Source organism: Falco cherrug, unplaced genomic scaffold, assembly GCF_023634085.1.
Source record: "Falco cherrug isolate bFalChe1 unplaced genomic scaffold, bFalChe1.pri scaffold_58, whole genome shotgun sequence".
NCBI classification, from domain to species: Eukaryota; Metazoa; Chordata; class Aves; order Falconiformes; family Falconidae; genus Falco; species Falco cherrug.
Window position 1 is genome coordinate 478,912 of NW_026599496.1, and position 26,448 is coordinate 505,359.

Here is a 26,448-nt window from a genome sequence, read left to right on the forward strand (position 1 = left end):
TCAGACTCTGAGGTTCTGTCAAATCCTGACAATTGTCGTCTTTGATTCTGTCCTTTATAGGAGCACAAGGAGGATGCTGCTGTGTGGTACTCCAGCCCTGTGCCGTGTGGGATTATCCAGCCTCACAGCTCGGTGGAGATCCCGTTTACGCTGGAAGCCCAGGCGATGGGAAGGCAGGACACTATTGCTAGTGTCTCAGTGTTTGGGAATGAAAGATCCCCGCTGGTGAGTGCTAGGCGAGATGCGTGCCTTTGTGTGACTCATCTTGGTGGGGCATAAAGTGTGCTGGGGTTCTGCCAGGGAAAAGGAGAAGGTCATAATATGTGGCTGGTGTGGACAAGGAAAGAAGGGATTCGTGGCATAAGTAACAGCTAATGCCTAGAGAAGGGTGGTGTCCTCGTAGGCGTCTGAGATGGTGTTTAATTATGGGCGTGTGAAGCGGGATAACAAGCCCAGCCTGAAACCCAGAACAATTCCTGGGTCTCTCGCGCTCCTGCATCATTAGATGAGCAGCAACTGCTGCTTCATTAGAACTTTTGTTCAGGAGCACACAGGGACATTGCTGCATGCCGCTAAAGCAAGGGCGGTGTAGGAGGCCGTGCTGAAATGATGATTTCTGTAAAGCTGGATTTAAGCTTTCATGAAAGTCAGGTCCATCCCACCTGAGAAATATCCATCATATCTCTTTGCCAAAAGCCCCATCCAAAGATGCATGAGACTCCACGCTGCTTGCATCTGGAGTACAGACTGGTTTGGTTTTTTTTTTTTCCCTACCAAGCTTGGAAAGGGGTGAGGCAAAGCATTCCTTGACTAAAGCCTCCTACAAGACATTGGCATTCAGGCATGTACAGCAGCAACAACAAAGTGTAGGCAAGAGAATGTTGTATGTGGTGTCCTGGCTTCCACTGGCTGAAACAGAGAACAAATTTAGTTAATAATTTAATTTTAGAACCTTTTTAATTTAAAAGGAGATTAACTTTTGAAGCAGCTGTTTTAAAATGTCTTGTCCTCTCTCTGAGCACAGAAGGGGATATCAGAGGATTCCTGAGAACCTGAAGCTTTCTGTAACGGAAAGGAAGGCTGACATTTTGAAAGCAAATGCAGGGCTATAAACTTTTTATAAAATGAATTGAAACGATGATGCCAAATCCCCTGGATGCCACTGATCATCTCAACCCCGGCTGCTGGGGATGTGCATGTAAACCAGTCAACAGCAAGGCCAGGCAATGCAGGCTTTGCAGGGAAGTCTCACGTTTGACAAAACAGTTGCTCGCAGATAGAAGGCATGCTTCCCTGGAAGAGGAGGGTTTCTCCCCACTGGAATAGCCAGTTGTTTAAATGTCACCTGGTTTTTGAGCTGCAGGTCCCTTGAAAAGCTTTTACCCTTGGGCTAACAATTTATAAATTGAAAGTTGACCTTACCTTAATCTTTTCTATTTGGCCGTGAACGTGTCGATGTTTTGCCCAAAGGGCGAGCATTTCAGCTGGAGAATCGTAGCTGTCCCTAAAGAAAGGACTAGATGCATTGCGTTTTCTGTAGGTCTGTCTTCTGGTTGCAGTGCAGTTCCAGTAGTTCCCTGGTAGCTGACGCACCCAAAGCTTTCTGGGCTGGCAGAAGAGCTGGCTGTCTTGTTACGTGTCCTGCGCTGGTGGCAGATCCTACCCGTACGGCTGCAAGTCTGACCTTGGGAATCGCTGCAGCGTGTTCCAATAGAACTTCAAAGCTCGTTCTTGCCTTCGGCTGGGGTGCCCAGTGTCGATGCCTGGTCTTTACCGCCATTTCAGGCGGAACGTGGTACAGATCTTTCATCCAGGTTGTGCAGAGTCCCTCCACAGCTCTGTTGTCGGGTATTTTGTTTGCAGGTGACCGCGTGCCAGCTTCAGTCTGGTGTGTGTCATCTGCATGAAGGAGCTGGTAAATCCCAGCCCTGGCGTTACTGGTGGCAAGGCAGCCTCGTGTGCCGCGGGCAGGGGGTTTGGCAGCTGACCGCTGTCAGAATAAGCGGGCACTCGAGCACAGCTGTCCGCCAGGGTCAGATGCTCTTCGTTCCTAAGTGATCAAATGTGACATGACCTACCTGTTGACAAAGCCAGAGGTGCTGGGGGGTGGGGTGGGGTGGGGCGGTGGCTGGTGGCTGTTTCTGTAGCTGTGGCAATATTGCTGATGGCAGAGCTGCCATCTCTTCTTGCTGCCTTTCCCTGTGCCATGTTGCCTGTAACGCTGTTGCATGGCATTTTTCTTGTCCCTTTTAAGAACCCTGTAGACGAAGGGGTTGGGGTTTTTGAAGCCCTCTCCTTGGTGGTGAGGATGCGTCGTGTTAGTACACAGGCTGACAGAAGCCAGCTTGCCTGGGCATCCTCCAGATGTTGTTCTGCTCATTCCCAAAGAGCTCTGCCCTGCCTTTGCTGCTGCTGTCCCGCTGTCACCAGGAAGCTGAGCTGGCTGGCGAGGCGCAGCTCTTCCCTGCAGCTCCTCCTTCCTGGGAGCTTTGGGCAGCATCACCCAGACATGCATCGTCGTGCGTGGCTTCAGTTCCTTATTTTTGAGGCCCCAGCCTTGGTAGGTGATTTTTTTTGGTGCTTAGTTGCATGCATCAGTGGCCTGTCAAGGGATGAGCATTTCTGGATGCTGCTGCTTCTGGCTGAGTTGGGCTGGTGATTCTGACAGCTGTCAATGCCACTTCCTTGAGCCAGACATCATTTAAGGTTGTACACGGTGGAGGCTGGTTTCTTTTTCGGTTAAATCGTACTCTGTGCCCTCCAGTGAATCATACAGCATCTGGTCAGCATTGGGAGTTTTATGCATTCAGATCCTGTTGAAGTGTTGAGGTGTTTGGAACCAGTAAAATCCACAGCAAGACTGGACAAATTCTCCTTGTTTTTAATGATGTGGGAAGGTGGTTTAGCAAAGGGATCTGTGTTCCTCCTCCAGTAGTCTGTGCCAGTTCTGCAAGGAGAAAGCTTTTTGGGTCTGACTGTCAAGAGAAAAAACACCGCTTGAATGATGTAATGAATAATTAATGCCTGTTATTCATGTCATACCGGCAATGCACCTAGGCACACATCAGATGTGTGCAGTAACTTGCACGATCTCTGCTCTGAAGAGCCTGCTTCGCTTCTGGCTTGTGCTGGTTTTCAGAGGTGCATTTTTGGGAATGTCAGAGAAGTAACCGTCCAAGTGTCACTGTGCAGCAGCAGTGGTCAGGGAGGTTTGGGGCTCAGCTGAGCAGCAGAAGGAGCGGGAGCAGGCACAAGGCAGAGAAAGGAGAGCTAACTGTGGAGGAGGTCTGGAAAGGAGAGCGTGGGACCCAGGGTTTCTCTGTCCCCTGAGAACGGGAGCTTGTGGCTTTCAGATGGGATCGCTCCCGAGCCTGCACTTGCCCCAGGCCTTCTGTTTCAGCCTTGCAACACTGAAAACTTCCAACAGCCGTACTTATCGCCCCGTCGAGGAGGAACCTTAGAGCTGTCTCATATTTTTTAACTTCCCCTGCTTTTCTTTTTTCTTTCCTACCTGCTTCCTGGAGCAGAATGTGTCTTTAGTGAGCGTTGGAGAAGGACCGGTTGTCTATGTGCATCCGAGGGAGATAAATTTCGGCAGTATTCAAGTTCTACAAGATGCGTCCAAAAGTCTCCACCTCTCCAATCAGGCTGTCATCCCTGCATCCTTCTGTGTAGAGATGGTAAGTATCTGTGGGGCTGTTTCCCAATGAAAATTGACTGGTCTGTAGCAGCCTGTGGCTTGATTTTTACATGCACCGTTTCCATATTGCTGTCTCGGAGAGAAAGCAAGGCATTCCGTCCCAACGCAGCGAGAGAAGCCTGGCTCTGGGGGCAGTTTTAGCTGGGGCACCCCTCAGTAAAGTAGACAGCTTGCATAGACGCTTGTGCAGAAAGGAGTCTGGATCATCTTTACAAGTTTTCCCTTTGTTTTCTGGAGGGTATTTAACGGAGAGTCGTGTCTTTGGAACTCTGAGATCAAGAGGCCCCTGTGGCCCTTTGCTCCTGGACGGGCATGGATTTCCCGACACTTTCCCCATTAGGTCTGCGTTTGCTTTGTGTCAGACTGCTGTTTGTGACAGTCTGGGGTGTGAAGTTTGTCCTCAGCCTGCTTGTGGTGAGGTGAGTTTCACACCTGCTGGGGGCCCAACCAGCTGTGGTGTTGCACAAACATGTAACGGTAAGGGTTGTGTAGCTACAGGGTCTGTGGGCTCCGTCGCGTTGCAGAGCATCTCCGGGGGCCAGCCGCAGGGAAAGGCCGTTGAACTGATGGAGGCCGCAGCTGACAAGCTGCGTGGCAGGTGGCAGGAGGCGGTTGGGTTGCTGCCCTGTCGGGGGGGGGCAGGGCTGGTGCAGCCAGGGAGGGCTCCGTGTGGAGGCTGGGTGGGATGTGCCGCTCACTGGAGGTGGGATCTGTGAGGGGCTTAAAAACAGGGTTGGGGGGAGGTTTGTTCTGCTCCACGCTAGGTGGGCTGGATTTGTGGAGCTGGTTCACCCAGGCCTGGCTCTGTGGGCTTGGTTGGGTCTGCGGGTAAAGCATCAGGCAGCATGCGAGAGGCCAGGCTCAGCCTCCTGGGCCAAGGAGGAGGGGGACGAATTTCCTCCTTGCTGCTTTTCCAGCTGTTTGGGGGACAAAGGTAACCTCCAAGTGGGGGAGGGATTCCCAGGGCAGCTTTCTCTGAATCCACCATGAAAACCCACTTTCCATCTGTGGCGAGAGCAAGCCACCAGGGATGGCTGGTACTGGTGTTGAAATGATGGGTTTGCATGCCTGTCGCAGGCAGTGACCCGCAGAGCTGTTCGGGTCCTGCTGCCCCGGTGCAATGCCTCCCTCCTCCCCGGGCAGCTCGCGGTGTAGCCGGGGGGCTTGCAGGGTACATCTGCCCCTCCGTTGCCTCAGGGCCCTAACCCATGGGACTGGGCAATAAAGCCTGTCGTGCTTCACCGCCATCTCTGCCAGTCCTGGGGCTGATCAGTCACTAGAGCAGTAATACGAGGCGGCTCAGGGACGGTTTCTTTGCCTGCAATAAAGACGGGCTCTGCTTGAGCAGTGGCTTGGGCCAGATGATCTCCAGAGGTCTCGCCAGCCCCAGCCGCTCTGTGACTCTGTGTGTGTGATGATCCCCCCTGCTGACTCCACGGGGCCGAGTTCCCCCATGGTGAGCATCTCTGCTTTTCAGGGCAGCTGCTGCTCTCATGGAGACGTGCCAGGAGGCAGGTCCTGGGAACCTGCTCCATCAGCCGCTTCACCAAGGGCTCTTCAGACAGACTCCGGGCACGGTGCTGCTGAGGCTGCCTGATGGGAGCAGCGCGGGCGTGGGCGAGATGTGCCCGAGCTGCGCCCTGGCCCTCAGCAGCTGCCTGCTCTGCTGCTCTTTTGCTGCCCCAGTTGAAGTTTTGCCCTTGGCTGCCTTACGCTGCCTGGCAGCTCCTTGACGGGAAGCAGAGGGGACTGAATAATTGTGGAGATAAAGCCTGGGATGCAGTCGGGCGTCAGGGTGACGCGCACGTGTCCACCTGAGAGCGGAGCAGGCTGGGCTGTGCCTTAGCCCAGCTGATGGGTGACACGGGCATCCTTCATTCCCCCGTGTCCCTGAACCCAAGCCTTGTGTCCTGTAAAGCGCCAAAGCCACTGCTTTGATTCCTGCTTGGAGGTTGCTGCAGGGGGGTGAGCCGTGATTTCCCTGTCTCCCATTTGTTGGCCAATCTGCAAACGGTGGCTGTGAGGCTCAGAGATCATGGTCTCCACTTGAAAGAGCAAGTTATTGACTGAAATTTTCACAGGAGCGTTGCATTGGGAATGTTATGCGCACTGACCGGCAGCTTGACGAACTGAATGAGGTTAATTTGAGGGGCAGCAACAGGGCAAACGAAAGGCTGGTGTCTTGTTTGAAACAGAAAAGGAAGATGCTGTAATGCAGATGGCCGTGCTGCCACCCCGATGGTACTCTTAACCGTCGAGTGAAAATTGCTCTTCCTCTTAAGGCAAGCTTGCTGCTCGCTTTGGGGGAGACAAGATCATTACCTGAGCAAGCCAGCATGATTTGTGGTGAACTTCACTTTGGGACAGTGACTTCAGGAATTACTTGCAGTTCCCCTCAGGCACCAGCTTCCCTGTACCCCTCTCCTCTCTGCTGGGTGAGTTGTGTCTGTTCTGTTCTCAGTTGCAGGGAGCAGCAGGGAGCATCTCTGCCACCAGAAGAAAATAAATAAAACCCCGCCAAATCTGTGTGTTGAGATGGGGCTTTTTGGGTGGGAAGAGGGTTGTAGGGACTGCATACCTGCGTCCTCAGTTGGCTTATCCCTGCTTGCCAGGGTGTCTGCAGATCTGCGACCCTTGGGACCAGTGTGTCATCCTGTGCTCACCCAGTGAATCCTGTGTCTGTCGGGTGTGCTTTTCCCTGTCAGATTGCTTTCCCAGCTGCCAGGCAGCCCAGCCTGCTAGGGAATCCTCTGGATCCAGCGAGGGGGGGATTTGTGTCTGCCCTGGGTAAAAAAAGACTGGAGCAATGGATCAACATGAAGGAGCTGTTGCAGCTTAGCTGGGGGCTGATGTAACCTGCTGATAAAAGTGGCTGTTTCTCCTCCTTGCTCCGCTGTCATCTTCTTTTCCTGCCTCCCTAAGTGCCTGATTTTTGCCATATTGACAAGTGCCAAAGGCTTGTTATGGATTGATGGAAGTGTTTGCTCTCCCTGCAGAAAGGAAAAAGCATCGTTCTTAGATAATTTCCTACTTGTTCTTTGTCATGCTGTCTTCTCAGGGCTCTTTTGTGTGACTGCTAAGGTTGACATCTCTTGGCATCGCAGAAGGCAGTTGCGTATCGCGTCTCTGTGATCAGGAAAGAAAAGACAGGCCTAGGGTGTAATTTTTCTCAATCAGTGGCAGCTTTCTTCTGCCTGCATAACCCCCGTGCTGGGTCTGTTATGTGCTACCGCAGGGTGGCAAATGGTTTCCCAGTGCCTTGTAACGAGGAGGAGACAGAAAAGCTTCCTTGGGGTTTCCTCTTCTCATGACAGTCGTAATGCGGGGTCCTGTCTCCTTCAGCCTGAGCCCTGAGCTCCCGGATCCAGAGCCCTGTGCTCCAGGTGAAGCTTGCTGCTGCCTGGTTTCCAGCAGTGCTTGTACAGCCAGCTGGGTTGTCTTCAGGAGGGTGCCTGGTGGCTCAGTGCAGATCCCCGTCTGCGTTCCCGGGGATGAGCTGCTGCCACATTCAACTGGAGCTGACCTTGCAGCATAGACCAAGATTTCGTTGGTTGGTTGTTGTTTGTTTTTTTTTTAAAAAAAAAAAAAGCAAAAAAAAAAAAGCTGTACCTGGTTATCTTGTCACTGGGATTCGCTGTGGATAACTCCATGGATTTTTCAGGCAGCGTATAAAGGCTCTTGGTCAGGTGCGGTGTAAGCAAGGGCAGAACACGCAGTTCCCATACTCTCTGCTCCCCTGTAGTGCAGGATTTGTTTCATTTACTAATTTCATTGCTTATTCCCTCAAGCTTTTGATGACATTGCTTTTATTAATGAAATGGCCATATGGAAAGACCGCAAAACACGGAGATAAACTTCCAAACAGTGCTGATGCTGCTTTAGTGACTCTGTTTCTGGGTCTGGCTGACGGGTGATTCTGTTGCTCTCTGAGCAAACCGTGCAGGTTGCGGGCAGTGAAGGCTTTGAAGAGCACATCAGCATTGTCTGCAATTCTCCCCAGCTACTCTTGCTGAAGTCGGAGCAGACTTCAATCAGCAAGAGGGTGGTTTTCAAATCTACTGTAAATCACTCCCCCCGCCCCCAAAGCAGCTGAATAATTAGCCAGCCTGTCAGTGTTTGCTCATAGTGAGACAGAGGCAGACAGTGCTGCGCCCTTCTCATGATATCTGCAGTGCTGTTTAGAAATTAGGGTTAAATTAACTTTCCAGGGTACGGGCAGCACTAGCCCTGCATATGTGGCCTCTTCCAAGGTGAGCAGAAGTTTTGAAGATGGATAGGCTTAACTCTTTCCTGAGCTGTCCCACCAGAGCCTCATGGTGCTCCAAAAGCTCACCTTTAGAGTGAAACCCTTGGTTTGGCTTTAAAGGCTGTGTTTTGCTTATACACAGCGGTACCAGTTTGTGCATTTCCACCCAGTTTGGTTTTGCCGGAGCCCTTTGTTGTAGCTGACAGGGCCTGGAAACACACAGCATCAGTCGTGAACAGGGCTCGTGGCCAGGAGCGTCCAGTCTCATGCTGGTGAGGGGTTGTACCAAAAGCTGAGGAAGGTAGAAGGCTGTTTCCCTCCCAGTGTCACTCAGGCTTAGGTCTGGGGCACGTGGGCCTTAAAAGGGGGAGCAAAGGTTTGGAGGAGACCTTGGAAAAGGTGCCTGAAACCTGGCCTCAGGGAAGAGTTTGGATTTTATGGCATCCGCTATCTTCTATGGGTTCATGGTCTTTCAAAATTGCTGTGTTTCAGTAATGGAAGAAATTGTTACTCTGCTCATCTAGGAGAAGGGAACTTGTCGCATTGTGCTGCACCCGCTGGCCAACAGGGTTCAAGAAGGGTAGAAGTCTTCAAGGCAGTTACGCTGCTACAGGCCAGAGTGACTCAGCTGTGCTCTCTTCCCAAGGGAAAAGCCGGAGGATTTTGGTTGTTCAGTCCTGTGCTTGGCAGCAGCTGGCCAAGCCGTGTCCGTGTCCTGGCTGGAGAGCCCCAATGTGCAGAGTGGTGGCACTGGTCTCCCCAGCCCAGCGGGGAGGGCAGATGGGACCTGGAGGGCTGAGCAATGGCCAGGGGACACAAATGGAGACAAGCTTTGCTGGCTCACTCAGCAGCTGCTGTTAGCTGAAGCAAGTGTGACAAATTGGGCTCCGTTGTCGGTGGCAGTGAGTGCCACACTTTAATTCTTTTTTCTTTTCTTTTTTTTTTTCCACTGGCTTTAGAAGCTCTGCCTCGATTTCACAAAACTTCTCCTTGCTGGTGCTCTGGGGCAGAGGCTCAACCAAAGCGGTCCCCCTGCTTTTGCCGAGGAGATGCTGGTGCCGAGGTGCCAGGAGGAGGCTGGTGGCTGGTGGGAGCATCCGGCCAGCCTTGTGCTCTGATCCCCACCCTGTGGGCCTTAGGGTGCTTCTGGGCTCTTTCTGCCACTGGCAGTTTGTGCGGGTGAGGAGTCACTCTGCTATGAAGAGCACAGGCTCCCGCCCCTTAGGACAGCTAAAGCCCCTGGGACAAGGCTCCGTGCGCAGCTGATGTGGTGGGGGGTTATTTCCCCTTCGTGCGTGACCCCCACTGGGGGCGGTGGATCCGCCTGACGAGGTGTGAGCGCTCTCTCGCCAGAGCTATGGCTTGGTAAAGTACAGCTGCATTTTTCATGTTGAGTTCTGCTGCTTCTTCCACTCGTGCAAGGCTGGAATGACCAGATGGCTTCAATTAACGGGCTCAAAGTAACTTGCAGAGGGCAGCGTGGTGGGTCCTCGGCCATCCCTTGGGGCAGCCATCCAGCCGTCCATCTCTGATGCGCGCTGATGCCCGCTAGAAGCAAACGTTGGCAGCTCTTATTCCCAATGAAATCTGTCCCAGGAGAAGCTAACGATCTCAGCGCTGAGCTTCTCGAAGCGGTTGATGCCAGCCCTTGCCTGGCGCTCTGGCTCTGGCGTCCAGTGGTGCAGGCTCCTGCAGGGACAGAAATAGCTGCTGTCTTTGTCTGCCCAGCACGTGCAGCTATTGCATCGTGTCCTGGAGCATTCAAGCCTAAGCAAGGAGCAGGGATCTTGTCAGAAGTTAGATTTTGGCCTTCAGAGCAGGGGGATGGATGCTTTTAGCGTGTTCCCAAGGGATTTCTTGTCTCTGGGACACAACCTGGACCGGTGTAGGCAGAAGCTGACCTAAAAACCTGAGCGGAGCTGGTCCGGCAGAGCCTTTTGGTCCTGGCAGGTCTCCTGTTCAGCGGTGCACTGTGCTGCCCCTGGGACCCACACCAGATGCTAACGGAAAGGATGAGGATGCGATGCAAATCGTGCTCCTCCGGGGTGGGCTGTTGGCCTGGCAGGGCACGGTGGGTCTGCGCTGGGTCACCCTGGGACACTGCGAGTCTGGCTCCATCGAGACAGCCTGTCATTGTTCCTCAGTAATAGTTCCTTGGGTACAACTTACTGCGCGGCTTGTTGCCAAGCTGTGATAAATGAGCTTTGTCAGATAGCAGACTTGCAGATTCACCTCTGGAGCAGAGCTATCGGGTCTCCTTTTCAAGCAAGCTGCTCGGTGTCAGCGTGAATCGGAGGAGAAGTTGTACATTAACGTCAGTGAAAACCTAACGCCCACTGGCTCGGTGTGAATGAGCTGGCTGGGTAGCCCTTGGCTGGCGGCAGCGCAGCCGATGCCTCCGAGGCCAGCGACCAGCTGCAGGGACCACAGGGGAGGGTTGGTGGGAATCCTCCGTGGTCAGTGAGGTCCCAGTGTTTACCCCGTGGCAGCCACCTGCCTCCATCCCAGTCTCGTCTTGCTTTTTTAAAAATTTTTTTCAAGACTCTTTTTTTGAAGCCCTAGAGGACAAATTAAATGGAGCTGAGTGTATAAATGTTGCTGGTGCCTGGAATCATTTTGATGCCTTTGGCACGCTCCGTTATGGGATGCAGGCATGCAGCCCTGACCTGCTCTACGTGGAGGGCACAGCCAGCCTAAGGAGTTAGCGTAGCGGGAGCACCTACGCTTGCTGCTGGGACCCTGAATGCTCAGCAAGTTACCGCTTCCCTGGCCTCCAGCTAGCCTTCACCTTGTCAGCAGAGGTCATTTTGGGGTGTTATTTTAAATGTTTCTGTGACTTCGAAGTGCTGCTTGGTTTTCTGCTGCTCTTCTCCCTTGGGCTGGCTGGTGTCCTGTTAGAGCTCAGAGCTGCCAGCCCGCCGGACAGAAACTCGAGCTAACTTCACCTGGATCGAGCACTTGCTTTTATCATGTTAGGCCTCTGAGCACACCGTTGTTTTCTATTTAAAGCAAAAAAAAAAAAAAAGAAAAGGAAAGTAACCCTCTCCTGGACAATACTGTAGAGTTTTGGATGAGTGGTGCCTGTCATCCCAAACACAGCGCTGAACTGTGATGCATGTAGCACTGATGCTGTGACGGACACTTGAAAGCCACGTGTCTGCATCCCAGTGCATTTCCTGCTGGCCCAGGAGCACTGCGTGCATTTCTCTTCTGCGAGCTTGCTCCTTGTGAATGTGGCTTTAGGTGGGCTGGAGGGGTCCAGCGCCTCTGTTGCCCCATCCGTAGAGGGAGGCCCGTGAGGACCCAGAGGAAAAGAGTGCTTGGGAAGCCCAGGCCATGCCCACAGGGCACATGTCTTGTGGTTTTCTTTCTGCTTCTTGTTTCGCTGCCCTGCTATAAACACTTAGAGCTGACTTTGCCAAAGCAGAGGGCCTTGGGGCACCTCACTGCAGGTGATGATTCATGGGAACAGAGGGCTGCAGCCCTTGAGGGGCTGTTGAGAAGCCTGACTCTTGGGAAAGAAGACTTTGGGGTTTCATCAACCGCTTTTGCAAAGTTATTCTTTGGGGTCTCAGCAGTATCCCCCAGCCGTGTGGCTGCGGCGGGGGGACTGGAGCAGTCCTGGCTTCCTCTGGCCTGGAGCCTTTATGGCAGAGCTGGCCACCGTTGTCGGGAAGCCAGGAGATATCAAGTGGCTTCCCTGGGTGTGCCCTCCAAGAGGGAGGCTGGAGGGACAGTAGCATTCTCCTGAGGGTGAGCATCCCTTGGGTCAGACAAAGCTGGGTTAACAAAGTGAGTCTGTTAAGGGAGGGTAAAACAGAGGTTGTATGAGCTCCTGCACGGGTGCTGTTTCCAGGCACTGTAGCTCAGAGTTGGGGAAACGAAGCCTTCATGGTTTTTACCCTCATGTCTTTAATCCTTTTCTGCATCCCGCAGGAGACCAGGGTCCATGGTTTCCATCCTAAGTTACTGTTTGGCTCATCTTACAGGCTGGCAAACGCTCGCGCTGGAGGATTGAACCCAGTAAAGGAGTGATCCCCCCCGAGAGCGAGGTGTCTGTGGCCATCATAGCAAACTTGGACGACACCGAGAGATTTGAGGATGAGGTGAAGGTGTCCATAGAGAACAGCCACACCTACGTCATCCCCGTCCAGGCTGTCGGCACGGGCACAACGATTGTCACCGACAAACCCATTGCTCCGGAGCTCAACTTGGGCCTCCGCTTCAGGTAGGGATCTCTCAGCTCCCACTTCCCACGTGGGCTCGGCAAGGAGTTTTGCTGTAGTCCTTCAGGCTAGTTGTTCTTCAGTGCTCGAGGTCCTGGCTCTGCTTCACCGAAGCCACAGGAACTCCTTTAGGAATGTTCTATGGCCATTTCAAAGTCGTTAGATACCCTCAGAAGCTACCAAAATGGAAACCAGTTGCTAGGTTGTCCCTGACTTGTCTTTAGTTGGAATATGTTTATTTCCATACTTTATCAAAGAATGAGCTGGAGGAAAACAGCAGGTCCCAGAAGCCTCCTGCTGGAAAATGCTACATTACAAGTATAAACATATTTCTGTTTGCAATAACGTTGCTTACCTTTCCAGTCGCTATGGACTATTCTCTCGCAAGAGTGGAAAACCTTGGTGGTAGCTTGTTAGCAACTCCTCGACTGAATTAATGGTGCTGGTTTATTTCCCTTCTGCCTGGGAGTCCTGCAGGAGCTGCCGAGTTTCTTTGCCCTGTATCATCCATCAGTTTGCTCGTCTTCCCCGGTTCCCCGGCTGGGCCGCTCTTTAGAGGCGCTTGCTCTTCCCTCGTTTCCCCCGCCCGCTTTCCTTGCGGTCTGCCAGCACTGCGGCGGCGGCAGCCCGAGGCAGAAGCGAGCGAGGGTGCCTGCAGGAGCAGCTCTGAGCGGGAGAGGAGGAGAGGTTGGCTGAGGTTGGGTGGGATAAATTGCGTGTGCTACCTGAAAGAGCTTAGCTCGCGAGGGGGCATTCGCGGATCCTAGTGCGTGTGTCTGAAACTGGCTACATTCTTATAAATGGGAGAGAAAATAAGCCTTTTCAAAGCGCTGTTGCTGTCGGAGTCCTCTTGAGACGAGAATAATACTCTTCTCCAAGTGCCTGTTCCTTTTGCTGGCTGCAAAGAGGCTCCACAGTGCTCTGATACCTAAATTTTGGGCTAGAAAGAGGAGGTTGATGCTGCCTTAAGCATTGAGGCTAGATTAGTGGGGTGGGGTGGGGTGTTGGGGTGTGTTAAATGTGCACCCACAAGCCCCCCAGGTAAGCAGGGACATTACAGGGAGATTGGCACTTGGCCAGCGTGCCCTGTGCTCTGTGCAGCCACAGATGGGCTGCACTGCGGAGGGGAGAGTGTGGGTGGGATTGCTGTCGTCGTCCTCTGCCCCCCTTCGTGTCTTTGCCCGCAAGCTAGTTGGGAGCCGCCGTTGGCAGCGGGTGCAGAGCTGCCACCAGGTGAGCTGGGGGGACCCAGGTGACATCCCGGATGAGGTGGGCTTTCCCAGAGCCACAAATCAGGCATCTACCCAGAGCTTCCCCTAGCCTTCATCTGCCGCTGTCCACAACAGAAAACCGGTTCATACTAAGCCTTGTACACATCATTTGTAAAGTGTGTTTCAAAGACTCGTTTGTTCTAATCTGTCACTTCTGTGTTGGTGTTTAGCTGCTTGTGGCAGACGTGCATTTTGCAAGCCACGTGTTCTGTACCTTTCAAAAACCCAATAACTGTTGTAGGAACAATTCTGTTCCTGGTGGTGCTCAGATTTATAGAGGGTAGAATAATTATTCCACGCTGGCCTGCAGTTAGTGTTTCTTTACATAATGGAACCAATTTCCATGGAATATTCGTTTTGGTTTATATCTAGCTGTAGTGGTCAATCTCTTGTTGTCACTCCATTCCCTCAGCTGGTAGACCGGGTCTTGTTGCTGTGTTTGTCTTGGGCGAAGCTTATGCTGATCCTGCGTTCTCACAGTGCGTTTACCTTCCGAAGACACAAAACCATCTGCCCTGTTCAGCTGATGCGTTGGGGGCAGGGAGAGTTGGATGCTCCCTAAGAGATGGGGGAGTGAGGGGGGTAAGATGGGCCCCGACGGTGGGATAACTGGTGCCCAGATCTCCAGATGAGTCTCTGCACCCTGCCAGCTCCCCAGTAGCATCTTCAGAGGAAGCCACCTGAGGCAGCAGCTCCCCAGGGGCAGGTGAAATGGCAGCAGAGCTGTTCGTCCACCCACCTGCAGCCAGGGCAGACCAGCTTCGTGCCTGGTGCAGGGAGACCTGCAGGACGCACCTTGGGAAAACCCTCTGAGTGCTGAGCACCAAAGGGTGATGCTCTGCTCGCGAGTACCTGAGGTGATGGATCTTTGCGAAGCTTTTCCTTGCTGTACACAAACTGACCAGCTGCTGGATGCTGAACTTCGGGCCAGCCGAGGTCTGGCTTTGGCTGAAGCTTTGAGCTAGGTCAGCCTTTTCAGAGGTGGTTTTGTTGCTGGGCGTGTGGTCAGATAACGCCATCGGGGTGCTGAAGCTGGGTGACCGCTGGGAAATAGCAGCTCCCATAACGTTTTCCATCTCTGCTTGTCTTCTAGCTTTGATCGCTGCTGTTACCGTTTCAAGATGACAAACAGAGGACGACGCACCCACCAGCTGTATTGGTCAACAGAAGGCTTCCCCACGTTCAGCCATCGTGACCGTCTCCGTGCCATCAGTAACACCAAGGGCACAGATTCCTCCCAGAGCCCCAAACCTGCCTGCCCTGTGTTTAAGCTTCAACCGCTGAGGACAGAGCTGATGCCAGGCAAGACTGTGGAGATGGTGCTGGAAGGCTCCTCCAGCACTCCCCAGGTGAGGTGCCCCACGAGGGCTGCGCCCTCCCCACCAGGTCACCTCCGCTGGGGCTTCTTCCGACCCCTTGACATTTGCCTTGGGAAGAGGAGCAAGCGCTTTCCAGAAACTGTTTTAATGCCACAAGTTGCCATGGCAGCACCGGCTGCTTTCCTTGCTGGCCGCCATCAGTGTTTCCATAGCCACCATAAACCCAGCTCGCTGGTACCAAAATGCGGGCTGAAGGGAATGTTGCTGCTTCAGAAGCAGAGGGCAGGTTACAGGGTGTCGTGTGCTGAGGCAGAAAGGAAGGGCGGAGAAAATAAGTTACGCTTAGGCTAGGAGCAGAGGCTGTAAATAAATGAAAACATGTGAGGTCATAGATCTGGTGAAAAGAGTGAGTTAAAAAAACCCAAGCACCAAACCTGTGAAGAGAGGGAGAGTCTGAGAGCAGCATCATTTTTCCTCTGTAGACAAACATGGGCAGAGGCTTGTCTAGCGCTGAGTCCTGGAGGAGAAAAAACAGTGCGTGCCAGCCCTGATGGTCAGAGTGACGTTCATCCACGTGGGAAAGTGTTCCCAGGGACCGTTATAATTGACAGCTTGACTTGTCGGTATTTCCATACCAGCTCACCCCAGACTCTCAGCCAGCCTTGGTGTCCCAAGGGCAGCCGGGTCTGGCAGCACCCTTGGGTGGCAGCTCAGCAGGGTCACGGGGTGTTCTCCCCCCCCGGGCCCTTCTTTCCAGGCCAGGGGAAATCCAACTCTGCAGAGGAGCTGCCAGCTAACCCTGGTGTACATTCCTTGGCTCTGGGACCGCTGGGCCCAGGTGTTTAAGCAAATGTGGAATGAATCTTCATGAAGCTCCTGCTGTTCCTAATGATCTGAAAGGTGCTTGCAAGGGTTGCCTCAGTGGCAGCTTGCAGAAGGCTTGATCGCTCGCCTAGCTGAGTGCCCTCATAAATAGGATGCAGCATAACAAGAGGAGGGGGCTATTGAGGAGAGCAGTGGCTGTAAGTTGCGGCAGGAATAGGGTCCGTGGTTGGGTGGCTAGCAACTGCAGCGTGTTTTGTGGATGCCCTGCCAGCACCTGCTTGGGTGACGCGTGACTCTTGCATGCAGGTGGTGAAGGAGCGGCTGCTGTGTCACGCCGTGGTGGGGAGCAAGGCGGGGAAGGCACAGATAATGCAGATGGACGTCACGTGTGAGTTCGTTGATCCCGTTCTGCAAGTGTCTACCAGAGAAATCGCATTCCGGGTGGAGAAGGTAAGTCTCAGGATTGCATCCTGGCATTGAAGAGCGTGGCTGATGGCCGAAAGCCTGCGGGGTGTGCGTGCCCGTTAAACACGGGGGGACGGGGATGGTTAAACCGCTTCCCCAAGTCCACGGGGCTTCGGCTATCGATTCGAGCCAGAGCAAGCTTTGGCCGTTACCACGAGATGGTTCTACCACAGAGATGGTGATTTTGCTGCCCTGGGGTCGGGGACAGTCACAGCTCTGCCCTTCTCGAGGTGGAGGCAGGATCGAGCTGCTGCGCCAAGGGCACAGGTGAGGCAGTGGGACCCGCGAGCGCAGCGTGGCCGTTGCACAGCTGCCTTGTGCGCTGGGGCTGCTGGGGGAAGAGCCGATCGCTGCAGCTGAGCGATGCTAAACCCCTCCTCACCCTTCCTGAGGTGCTTTGTGAAGTAAGTGAGGGTATTCTTAGTGATGAGATGGTTTTCTGACTTCAGCGAAGTAAAGCTGAGATTGCAGCTGCTGCGCTGAGGGGGGATCGTAGCCGCTTGTAGAGAGACACGCATTTGTGTAGTCAGGATGAAGGGAGGTTTTTGAGGCTCCTCCAAGGCATGGGGATGTCTGAACACCGATCCTGCAGGGAAGCTGAGAAAAATGGAGCTTCCTGCCAATTCCTCAGGCTGGTGAAGGAAAACTGTCATCTTTTGTCTCTCTCTGCCTTCCCTGCTCTTGGCATGGATGCTCTTTGCGTTTCCCTCAGCCTCACCTCCTTCAAAGGACCTGCAGTCATCCCTCAGCTGCAGTGATGACAACACCGATGCAAAACAGGAGCCCTTTAGTCTCTGGGTCCTGACTCCTCCATCATCTTTCCCTCTCCAATGCGGTGTCTGAAACAGAGAAGATTGTCCATTATTTAGTTTCTGTATTTTCAGGCCTCTCCTCTGGTTCCCAGGCTTCCAGAGAAGCACAAAATCCTGTGAGCGGGCGGTTCACACTTAATGAGAAGCTTTTCAGCTGTTCCTGATGTCTGCCTGTGTTCTGCTTGATGCCCCGTGCTCTGGTTTATCGAGTGCTATGACACTGCAGCTGTTGGATATCGATACATCCAGAACTAGTTTCCCAACCGCTGCCTAGTTGATGTGAACCCTGCAGGAAGGCCAGAGCGATGCATAAGCAGGAAGAAATAGCTTAGGCTGAGCTTGACTGTGAGGCTACAGACACTTTGTCACTGGAGCAGGGACAGCAGGACACACGTTGCAACCAGACCGTTGAGGTTTCTAGCTGGCTGTTTGTGCGTGTAAATGTTCCAAGCTAACCTTAGGCTACTGCAGGCTCTCTCCTCCAGGCCAAATCCTGCTTGCTTTTCTCTTCTGACTAGCCATCCCTGCTTTTATGAGGCTCCTGGAGCCACTAAGGCTGTACGAAATGACTGGGGGTGAAAATCGTCTTGTGCCATTCTGCCCAAGAGAGGGTAAACTGGAGACAAGCGCTCTGGGTTCACTTTCTGCTTTTGACCTTGGTCAAGCAGCTGCCTCCTCTCGAGGTGCTGTTCCCTCGTCTGTATGTGAGACTGTTTCCCGGCCCCCTGGGGGATGCTGTGGTTTCTAAACGTGAAAAGCACCTGACGTTCTGAAAGAAAAACCTTGTAGAAGGGTAGAAACTAATACAGACAGTGAATAAGAGATGTGTGCAATTTTGGGGTTGAAAACTCTGAAATGCGTCGGAAGGGAAGGGAGGTGCGTGGCCACTTCAGGTTGTTTTTTTCTTGTCTCCTCTTTCTGTAGCTACCCAGTGACGTCCTCAGCCTACAGCATAAGCCTCTTTCTTTAAAAAACATGTCCTCCCTGCCGCTGGGCGTCGTCCTGGCCTTAGACCAACCCTTCCGAGTCTGTGATGCGGCCCGGCAGCCCCTCCCTGCAGATGTCCAGGTGAGCAGGACCTTCCCGCGGTGGGCTTTGAGGAGGAGGGATGTGGCGGTGCGTTCCTGTTGGGAGGTCCTCTGGCAGGGTCTCCTGTAGAGTCAGCAGTAGCCTGGCCCCAACTCAATCAGATCTGAAGCGAGCTGCTGGAAGAAACAAAAATACCCGAGTTGGGAAGATACTTCGTGGCTCAAAGCCATGAGGAGAAGGGAGCAGGCACCTAGGGCTGGGCAAGCCATGGAGTAGAGGTATCTCCTGGGACTTGCAGCAGCCGTCCTCAGCCAACCTCAAGAGCAGCTTGCTCTCTGTGAGGGCAGCTCTGCCTTCGGGAAGGCTGAGGATGCTCCTCCCACTGTCGCCTGGCACCTGCCCTGTCGGTGGTGGAAGGCGCTGGACATGGGCTCTGCTGGACACGCGCTGGTGGAGGTGCGGGCACCGTTCCTGTGCCGCGCCGGTGACTGGCCCCTGCGAGGCTGAGGCTGCCGTGCCGGTGCACTTGTGCTGTGAGGATAAAGGAGTTTCTCTGGAGTCAGGGCAGCAGCCCTGGCTTGCCGGAGTGCTGGTTCGGCTGTGTGTTTAGCCCAGAGCCTCTGTGGGTCCAGAATTCAGTAGGACAATATTTATTTCCCCCTGGTATCGATGCAAAGTGCAGAAACGTGAGCCTGCAATAGTCTGACGAGAGCGTGGTGCTTGCAGTCAGGCACTCGCTGTAAAGAACGTGCAGGGTGGGCTGAGAAGCCCACGCTGAGGTCATGCTTTAAGACATTGACGTGTTCCATGCTATCCAGCCTTGGACTTCATTACGCTGGTGTTTGATCTTTTTAATCTCCTTGCAGCCAACGAAGCTGGAGGTAGGGGAGGAACGTCATTTCTTCATCGGATTTAACCCTGCTCACGAGGAGCGTCTGAATAGCTGGGTGGCAGAGAAGGCTCTGAAGATACAGCTGCTCGAGCATCCTCACGAGGAGCAGGTCACTGTTCGGGGAGAAGTCTTCTTCCCAAATCTCCAGTTCCAGACCATGGCCGTGGACTTTGGGTGCATCTTGAATGACACTGAGGTGGAGCGTTACATTGAGATGACCAACTGCAGCCCGCTTCTCGTCCGGTACCACTGGTCATTCCTGACGGGCGGCCACGCGAGCCAGCTGAGGTATGTGCACCGTTGCCCTCTCCTTGAAGCTCCTCTTCCTAGTGTCCTGTCTGTACCTGGCAAAGACCCAGGCTGTTTGCCTGGGATCTGGCAAGCAGCTTTCAACTCTCCCTGGTGGGAATAACACCTGCCAGCCGTGGTCAGGCTAGATGCTCAGGGAAAAGGTGATCTCTGCCGGTTGGACGCTGCAGGGGAGACCATGTTCTCCAGCCAAGCTGGGGCTGTATGACACTACTAACGCTTTTTGCTTAGCCCATACCCTGGAGTCCTGCTGTGCCTCTGGAGCTACAAAGCCACGCTTAGGCACGTGGACGGTAACATCACCGGTTTTCCATCCCTGCCGACCCTGTACGTTGTCATTTCATCCTAAGAGCCTACATAGGCGCTGCCACCAGAAGGACCTGCTGCTGCCCCGGTCCCTTGCTGCTGCTTTGCTGTAGCCCCCGTACTGGTTCCCCGGGAAGGAAAGCTGCTGTGGAGAGCTGTGCTCGCAGACCCTGGTGGCCTGAGGCAAACACCACCCTGGAGAAGGGAGTTTTTGTCTGTTAGCTGTTTTGTGAATGCGATGTGCAGTTGATTCAGCATTTTTCACCAAAACGGCAGGTTCTGCTGGGGCTGTAGGTCCAGCTGCAGGTGTCAGTGGGAGCGCTTGTCTGAGCATCCCTGGGAGGCAGGGCATCCAGCCTTGGTCAGTGGTTTCCAAGCCCAAGAGCACTCTTGCAGTGGTGCTGCAGCACGTCTATAAACACATTTCTAGCAGTTCCTCCCGCTGTGGCCTCTCTGCGTAGTACAGAAGTCTAGTCTGGGCGGTTTTAATGGCAGTAGCAACTGGTTTTTCCATAATGCCCTGGGAAACCAAGCAAAGTTAACCACTGCGCGTTGAAGTGCTGCTGTTGCAAATAACAGAGATCATAAATAAACAGTTTTGTTTAGGGAGTTGGAATTTGGCTTAGAGGAGACTGGGCACTGGCATTAGCTATGGCGGTGAGGAGGGCTTGGGGGAGAAGCTGTGGACACTGGGGTAGCCCGTTCACAGCGGGGTCTTACCAGGGAACGGCCAGTCTGGTGTGGCCCTTCATGCGCGGCACCTTCAAGAACAGACCCTAAAATGCAGGGGAAAGTCTGCAAAAGCAGGTGCAAGGAGGTGGACAGGGAAAGAGTAACAGGGCTGTAAGCTTTGCTCGGAAGCCCCTGTCATCTCCTGGTAAATTAGATTAGGGTTTAATTACAAGCTAAGGGAAAAATCTAATGTTGATGGTAGAACAATGCATATATTTTATGATAACAGAGAAACACACACATTGGAGCAAAGCCTGTGTGGAATTAATTTCCTCTGGGGCCACTTATTGGCCAGTTGCCTGTTTGGTTTGGTTTTTGGTTTTTTTTTTTTTTTTTTAGGGTTTTGGAAATGTGACTGCTGAATCAGTTTTCAGCTTTTAATTCCCCCATCTCCACTTAAACTAGCTTTGCTGGACCTGAGCCTGCAGGTTCTTCCGGCAGACGCTGAGTTACCCAGCTCTGAGTTGGTAGCAGCTGAGGGTCCTGAGCATCTGGCAGGATAGCTGAGCATCTGGCAGGATAGCAGCCCCTGCTCCAGAGGGTTTGGCATAGCCCCTTTGCTGGCTCGTTAGTGCTGTGGACGTTAGGACAGCTCCCTTTTCTGCTCTGCATGTTAATTCAGCAGTAATGTGCTTGCTCTGGGTCCCTCGGCAGACACCATGTGATTCTCCATGTCAGGGCTGGAAATGAAGATGGTCTCCAGGCTATTAACACCTCAGATGGCTCATTAAGAGCCCAGCAGAAGGGCAGCATGTCAGATATTATTTCTGGTCTACATTAAGCACTGTTGCTATTCTAAATTATCAGATCAAACTAACTTGGTCTGACATCGAGGGAATCAAACATCAGGTCTCGTGAAGGCGAGATCGATAGAATTGAAGCGTCCACACTTCTAACCTTGCTGGAGCTGATCGCCAGAGACTCCCAGCATCAATCAGACACACACATTTATTTTGGCCAGGAGAGAAAAATGTTGTTTCTCTGCCTGGACAAGACTATTTGTGCTTAAAGTGGGTTTGGTTTTTTTGTTTCTTCTAATTGTTCAACCCATTTTTTCCTCCTTACTCTTTAGTCACTGCTGCTACTTTGAGCAATCGTATCAGCAACACAGTCCAGCCATTGCTGTGCGGTTAGTCATTTCCAGGGCGCGCACAGTGACAGTTGGAGCTGTCGGATCTCACTGTAGTGATGTTGCTTCTCTGTCTCCGCGCTGCCTGGTCTGAATGTCAACGGGTGGCTCAGTAAATGCACAAATCTTAGCTCAGCAGAGGAATTTATCCTAGCAAAGAAATAGTCATCAGGGCATTGGGACAAAATGCAGTTTCTAGTTTTTGCTCTTGGCGAGGGCAGACCATCACCACCACCTTCCCCAGCTGCTGGCCATGTGGCCCAGCTCAAGCCGCGTGTTCCCACAGGGTGCACTGGGCAGGTTTTGAGTTTACTTCTGTATCACATTGTTTTGTTTTCAGTTGCAAACACCCTTGAGCTGTCTTGCTTGTTCCAAAGTCCCTTTTTAATCTGCGTCTGTTGGCCTGCAGGACAAATCAAAGTGCATCGTCGGGGTCCGTAAGCCTGTTTAGATGCCTCAGGGGCGCGTGGTCTCTGGTGCTTTGCCCTGTGACAGAGCTCGGGCTTTGTTGGGGGGCTTGTTTTCCCCCGGTGCTTTGGCTGTGCCGAAGGGATGCACCAGCGTGTGGTCCCTGGGGGCCTGGGCAAGGATGCCGGGCGTGTGGGTGCCACGCACCAGGGCAGCAGCCTCAGCGCTGTTAAAACTCCTGCATTTAATGCAAAGGGGTGGTGGCTCCTGGCACGTGTCCTTGGTGCTGGCAGGACCTGCAGGGACCTCGGGTCTTCAGATCACCGTTCTGGGGTGTCTGTCCTGCTGGTGGTGGCTCTCACACAGCCTGAGCTGGCAAGGTCACGTCATCCTGCCTGAATCTTCACGCGCAGTTTGCAGAAGCAGTGTGATTTCTAGCTCCTCTGTTTTGGGAGGTGGGTGTGGGAAGTGGTGTGAAGCTGTGTCCTTAGGAGGCTCAGAAACCAAGAGACAGGCTGAGATGATTTTTTTCCTAATGTCTCAGCGGTTCGGATGGTGGGTGGCACAAGGCTGTCCTGGCCCTAGCAGGAAGGACTCTTCTCTCCCTGCTGTCAGTGTGCCTGTGCTGCCATTGAATCCCCCCTGTTAATACCTGGATCCATTTTGTCTCATCTGACGGGTGGTCAGGTTGGGTGAGATGGACACAGGGGGGTTAACACCTTGCTGTCAGCCCCTCCAGCCCCAGGCTGACCTGCTTATGTCAGGAGGCTCCTCATCTCTGCTCCAGCGTGCTGGTGGAGGCACTTCCGCAGCCCTTTGGCCCCTCTGCTTTGGGGCTGGTCCCTTCTGCAGGTGGAGGAGCCGCTCTCTGCTCCTTGCCTTCATCCCTGCGTTCACAGCCTTGCTCTGAAAGTGCTGGAGGCTGCCCAGAAGGTCCTGATTCTGAGAAAGGGTTACCTCAAGCCTGGGCTGATGCCAAACATCTCATCATCTTGCCCTTCTTTCCCAGGACCAACCCCCTTTCCTTCAGTGCCAGGAAGATGTCGTGTCATAGAGATCAGCTTTCTGTTGACACCTCGGGTTCCTCACTCCCTTCCTTTTCATGTGATGCTCATTGTTGTTCGTTTTGACTTTCCCCCACTGGAAAGAGTCCCTGGCTGTGCTGCTTCACGCTTCGCCGCAGCAGGACTTGCTAATCGCATCATCTCCCAGCGCTGGGTCCCAGAGGGCTTCTACTTTAGAGGGAAAAATACTGTTGTTGTCTAGGCACCACGGTCTGGTGAAGTTGCCTCAAACCATTCTGTAGAACTAGAGGTACCTTAATAAATGATTATGGATTTTCCATCTCGGGGGTTTCCCTCTCCTCGGGAGCTGTTACTCAGCCGCAGTATTTATCACGAGCCACTCTAAGAGCTGCGGTTTCATTTCCTCACCATGTGCATCGTAGCGAGCGGTTCTGGGACAGCTGCCGTGTTGACGGCCGGACCCAGGCGCCCAACGGGTGCGTGGGCTGGTGCGTGGCTGGAGGGTGTTGAGGTGCTCCTCTTGGTGGCCTGACACTGCGGGCATCTCCCCTGCCGCCAGGGAAAGGTAGCGTGCAGCTGCAGGCTGCCCAAAAGCACCACTGTCCCAGCTGAGCTGGATTTATCTCATCCTTACGGAGCTGCCCAAGTCAGCGGCCGCTGGAGGTGTCGGGCAGTTTGGTCGCCCATCAGGGCCCCCCAACATGCACCCGGGTGCCTGGGCTGAGAGGAGCAGAGGTTGCGTGGGTGGGACCGTAGGTGGGCGATGCGCTGCAGGGCTGAGCGAGCACCTTCATCCCCTCCAGCCCTGGTTTGTTCTTCCCCACGGACGGTGCCGAGCTGTTGCTCGGGGTCCCCGTGGTGTCCCAGCAGCAGGCGGAGGGAGGGCTGTCAGGGGCTCACCTGGGCCAAGCCGTGTTCTTGCATGTCGCTGTAGGGAGGGCAAGTCAGGCGGGATCTCTTCCGGGTTATGAAGAGCAGAGCCTGTAATCCAGAAATGAAAACCAGCCTTAGATACTAAAGACAAATCTTTGTTTGGAGCCCGTGGTTCAAGGCACTGAATTCCCAGCTGTAAAAAATGTGCCGTGTTTGACGGCGGGGGGAACGCTTACGACTAGGCACAGCGGCAGGTAGGCATGGCCTGAGCACGTCCCTCCACGTGGCGTTGGAAATCCAAGCAGAGCTACTGTGAGCACCTGCTGCAATTTCATACAGGGACCATAGTCAGAGTCACTTGGGAATTCTGAAAACGTTAACTCATATGCTTTTTACTGGCTGCTGTTGCTCAAAGGATAAACTCGGCTCTGTTTGCAAAACGAGCGGTTGAACTGCTTTGCTGAACCATTTGCCAAATTTGTCCTCCAACAGTTTGTGTTTAGAAACTGCTGGGGAGGTAATGATGGCATCAGGACGTGCCACACCGGTTATAAGCTCGTTTCAGCAGAGCTGCAGCCTTTGTGGCGCGAGGTGCGGTTCGAGCTGCTGTTTTGCAGCCAAGGAGTACCTGTGGCACGGCAGGGAGCTGAATCTCGGTGTCGCGATTGGAATAGATTGATTAAAAATGACCAGCGTTTCCTTCCCCAAAGTACTAATCGCGGCTGCTTTGGTGCTCATCGGGGATCAATGGGCTGTTTAATTGCGAGTCTCTGCCTGGAGCCGCTTGACGTGTCTTCCCGTGTTCCTTGCGTGTGCGAAGGTGTCCCGTGCTGGGCTCGTGCCGGCTCTGTCGGGGTTCAGGCACAGCAGGCGGCGGGCTCCGTCCCTGCTCCTGCCATCGCCGCTGCTGGTCCTGACCCGCAGCTGTGCGTAACCGCCCAGGGGAGAATTCAGGGTAAATACCTAGAAGAGCTGAAAACCTCCTTGCGGCGCTGGGTCTGTGCTGGCGCATCGCCATCCAGATCTGCCCCTTTGTGTCTCAGTCCCACCTTTTTGTGCAGTTTGTCCTTTTGTCTCCCTGCAAGGTGTTCACCTCTGATATCTGCAGTTCCTCATGGCAAGCAGTTGCCACTGCTGGACCAGCGTTGTCCCTGGGCAGCCCCCAGCATTGACCTGCTGCATCCTGGTTCTGGAGCTGCCAGGTCGGATCCATTCCTGGGCTGGCGGCACCAGTGCCCACCCAGGGGCCACGTCCTGCCAAGGAGCTGCTTGTCCAGGTCTTCCTCCCTCCTACTGCAGCTTCATGATGGAAGTTACGGTTTCTTCCAGGTTCAGCCCTCCAGCACCTAAACTGTTCATCAAACCCCAGCCACCGAAGGAGGAGGGAGCCTGCTCGGAGCACTCAGCATCTGCAGAGAGCAGTGTCAGTGATGGATGCGTAGAGGAGCCAGCTGAAGCCCTGGGAGCAGTGGGGGATCCTGCCCAAGAGCCAGCAGATGCAGAGGACTCCCTGGAAGCAAAGGTAGATTTTCTTGTACGCTCACTGTTTTGCGTTGCCTCCCCCAGCTTGCCACCAAAAAGCCGTGCTGGTGCCAGCGTAGCGTCCCTTTTTTGCTGCCCTGCTGCCATGTGCCCTGAGAGTGGGCTGGGCAGCAGGGCCAGCAGCTGGACACGGGGCTTATGGGGAGGGACAAGTAGGGTAGTGTTGTTTGGAGAAGCCCATTCAGGTCCTCCTGACCTGTGGTGAGGTTGGGGTTTTTTGGCTGGGTTTTTTTTGCACTGTGAAAGGAGGGGTTTTACCTGCACCGTGATGTGGAGGCTTCCAGTTCCCTTCCTCTGTCAAGCCCTGCCCAGTACTGGTCTCCATGTACCACCTTCTCAGCCCCAGCTAGAGCCACCCGTTGTCACGTCTCTGCCTTCGCCCGAGCCCCGGTATTGCAGCGATGGCCACAGAGCTGCCTTTTTATAAATGGAGACTTGACAAAGTCGCTGTCTTTTCCTCTTAGTATGGGAAACAGCCTTTGGTCTGCTGACCTTCCTGGTGAGCCTCGGTGCTTTGGGGCTTGGCCTCGGTGCTAGTGGGAGCTGATGGCACCTTTTGCTTCGCGTGGGACAGAGGCTGCTCCTGGGGCAATAAAAAAGGATATAGGAGAGCACAGGAGGTTCTGAAAGTGCCGGAGTTGGTGTCAAGTTCAAGGAGGGGGGTCGCACCTGCTGACATCTAAATATCAGTGGTTTTAATGTTGTAGCTCTGCACGTGTTTTCTGAATCAGGAAAAAGGATACCTGGTAGGCATAAAGAACAGCGCGGCTGAATGTTTTCAGATAGAAGCATGAAATCATTTTTGTGCCCTGCTTTGTTGCCATGTATGCGCAGATAAAGCAGGGAAATTCAAGGGGATATGGCTAGGTAGGATCCAAAATTGCTTCAAAGGATACATCTGGGTTGCAGCGTTGTCTTCTGCTTGTGTCACTGTATCAAGGCAATGTCCATGTAGCCTTCCTGGGGAGGTGGGAGACCATAAGCCTGGGAAAGATGTGGGTTAGCGTCTTTGGGAATATGCCCTTGGCAAAGCTTTGCAGGCTGGAAGATGTGGAGACAACAGAAAGAGCACTGAGATGTGAGAAGGCTCAGCCTCCCCAGTGCTTTATATCTCCTTGGAGAGATGTAGCCTCTGGTTAGGCCTGAGGATGTGCTGTACATACCCTGCCCATGTCAGAGCCCCAGCGCAAAGCCCTCCTTCATGTTACCGAAGCAGCAGGTATTCTTAAACTTCAAGAGCAATCACAAAGCCCTTGCTTATAAATAGGGGTCAGAAGCCCAGGGACGAGGTTCCATTTAAAGGATGGCACCTCTGAGGTTAAACACCAGCCCTCAGCTG

At 53.5% G+C, this 26,448-nt stretch overlaps 1 pseudogene; it reads left to right on the forward strand.

Annotated features, from left to right (window-relative positions):
• Positions 1-26,448, forward strand: part of LOC129735200 (hydrocephalus-inducing protein-like) — a 99,126-nt pseudogene that overhangs the window by 38,789 nt on the left and 33,889 nt on the right.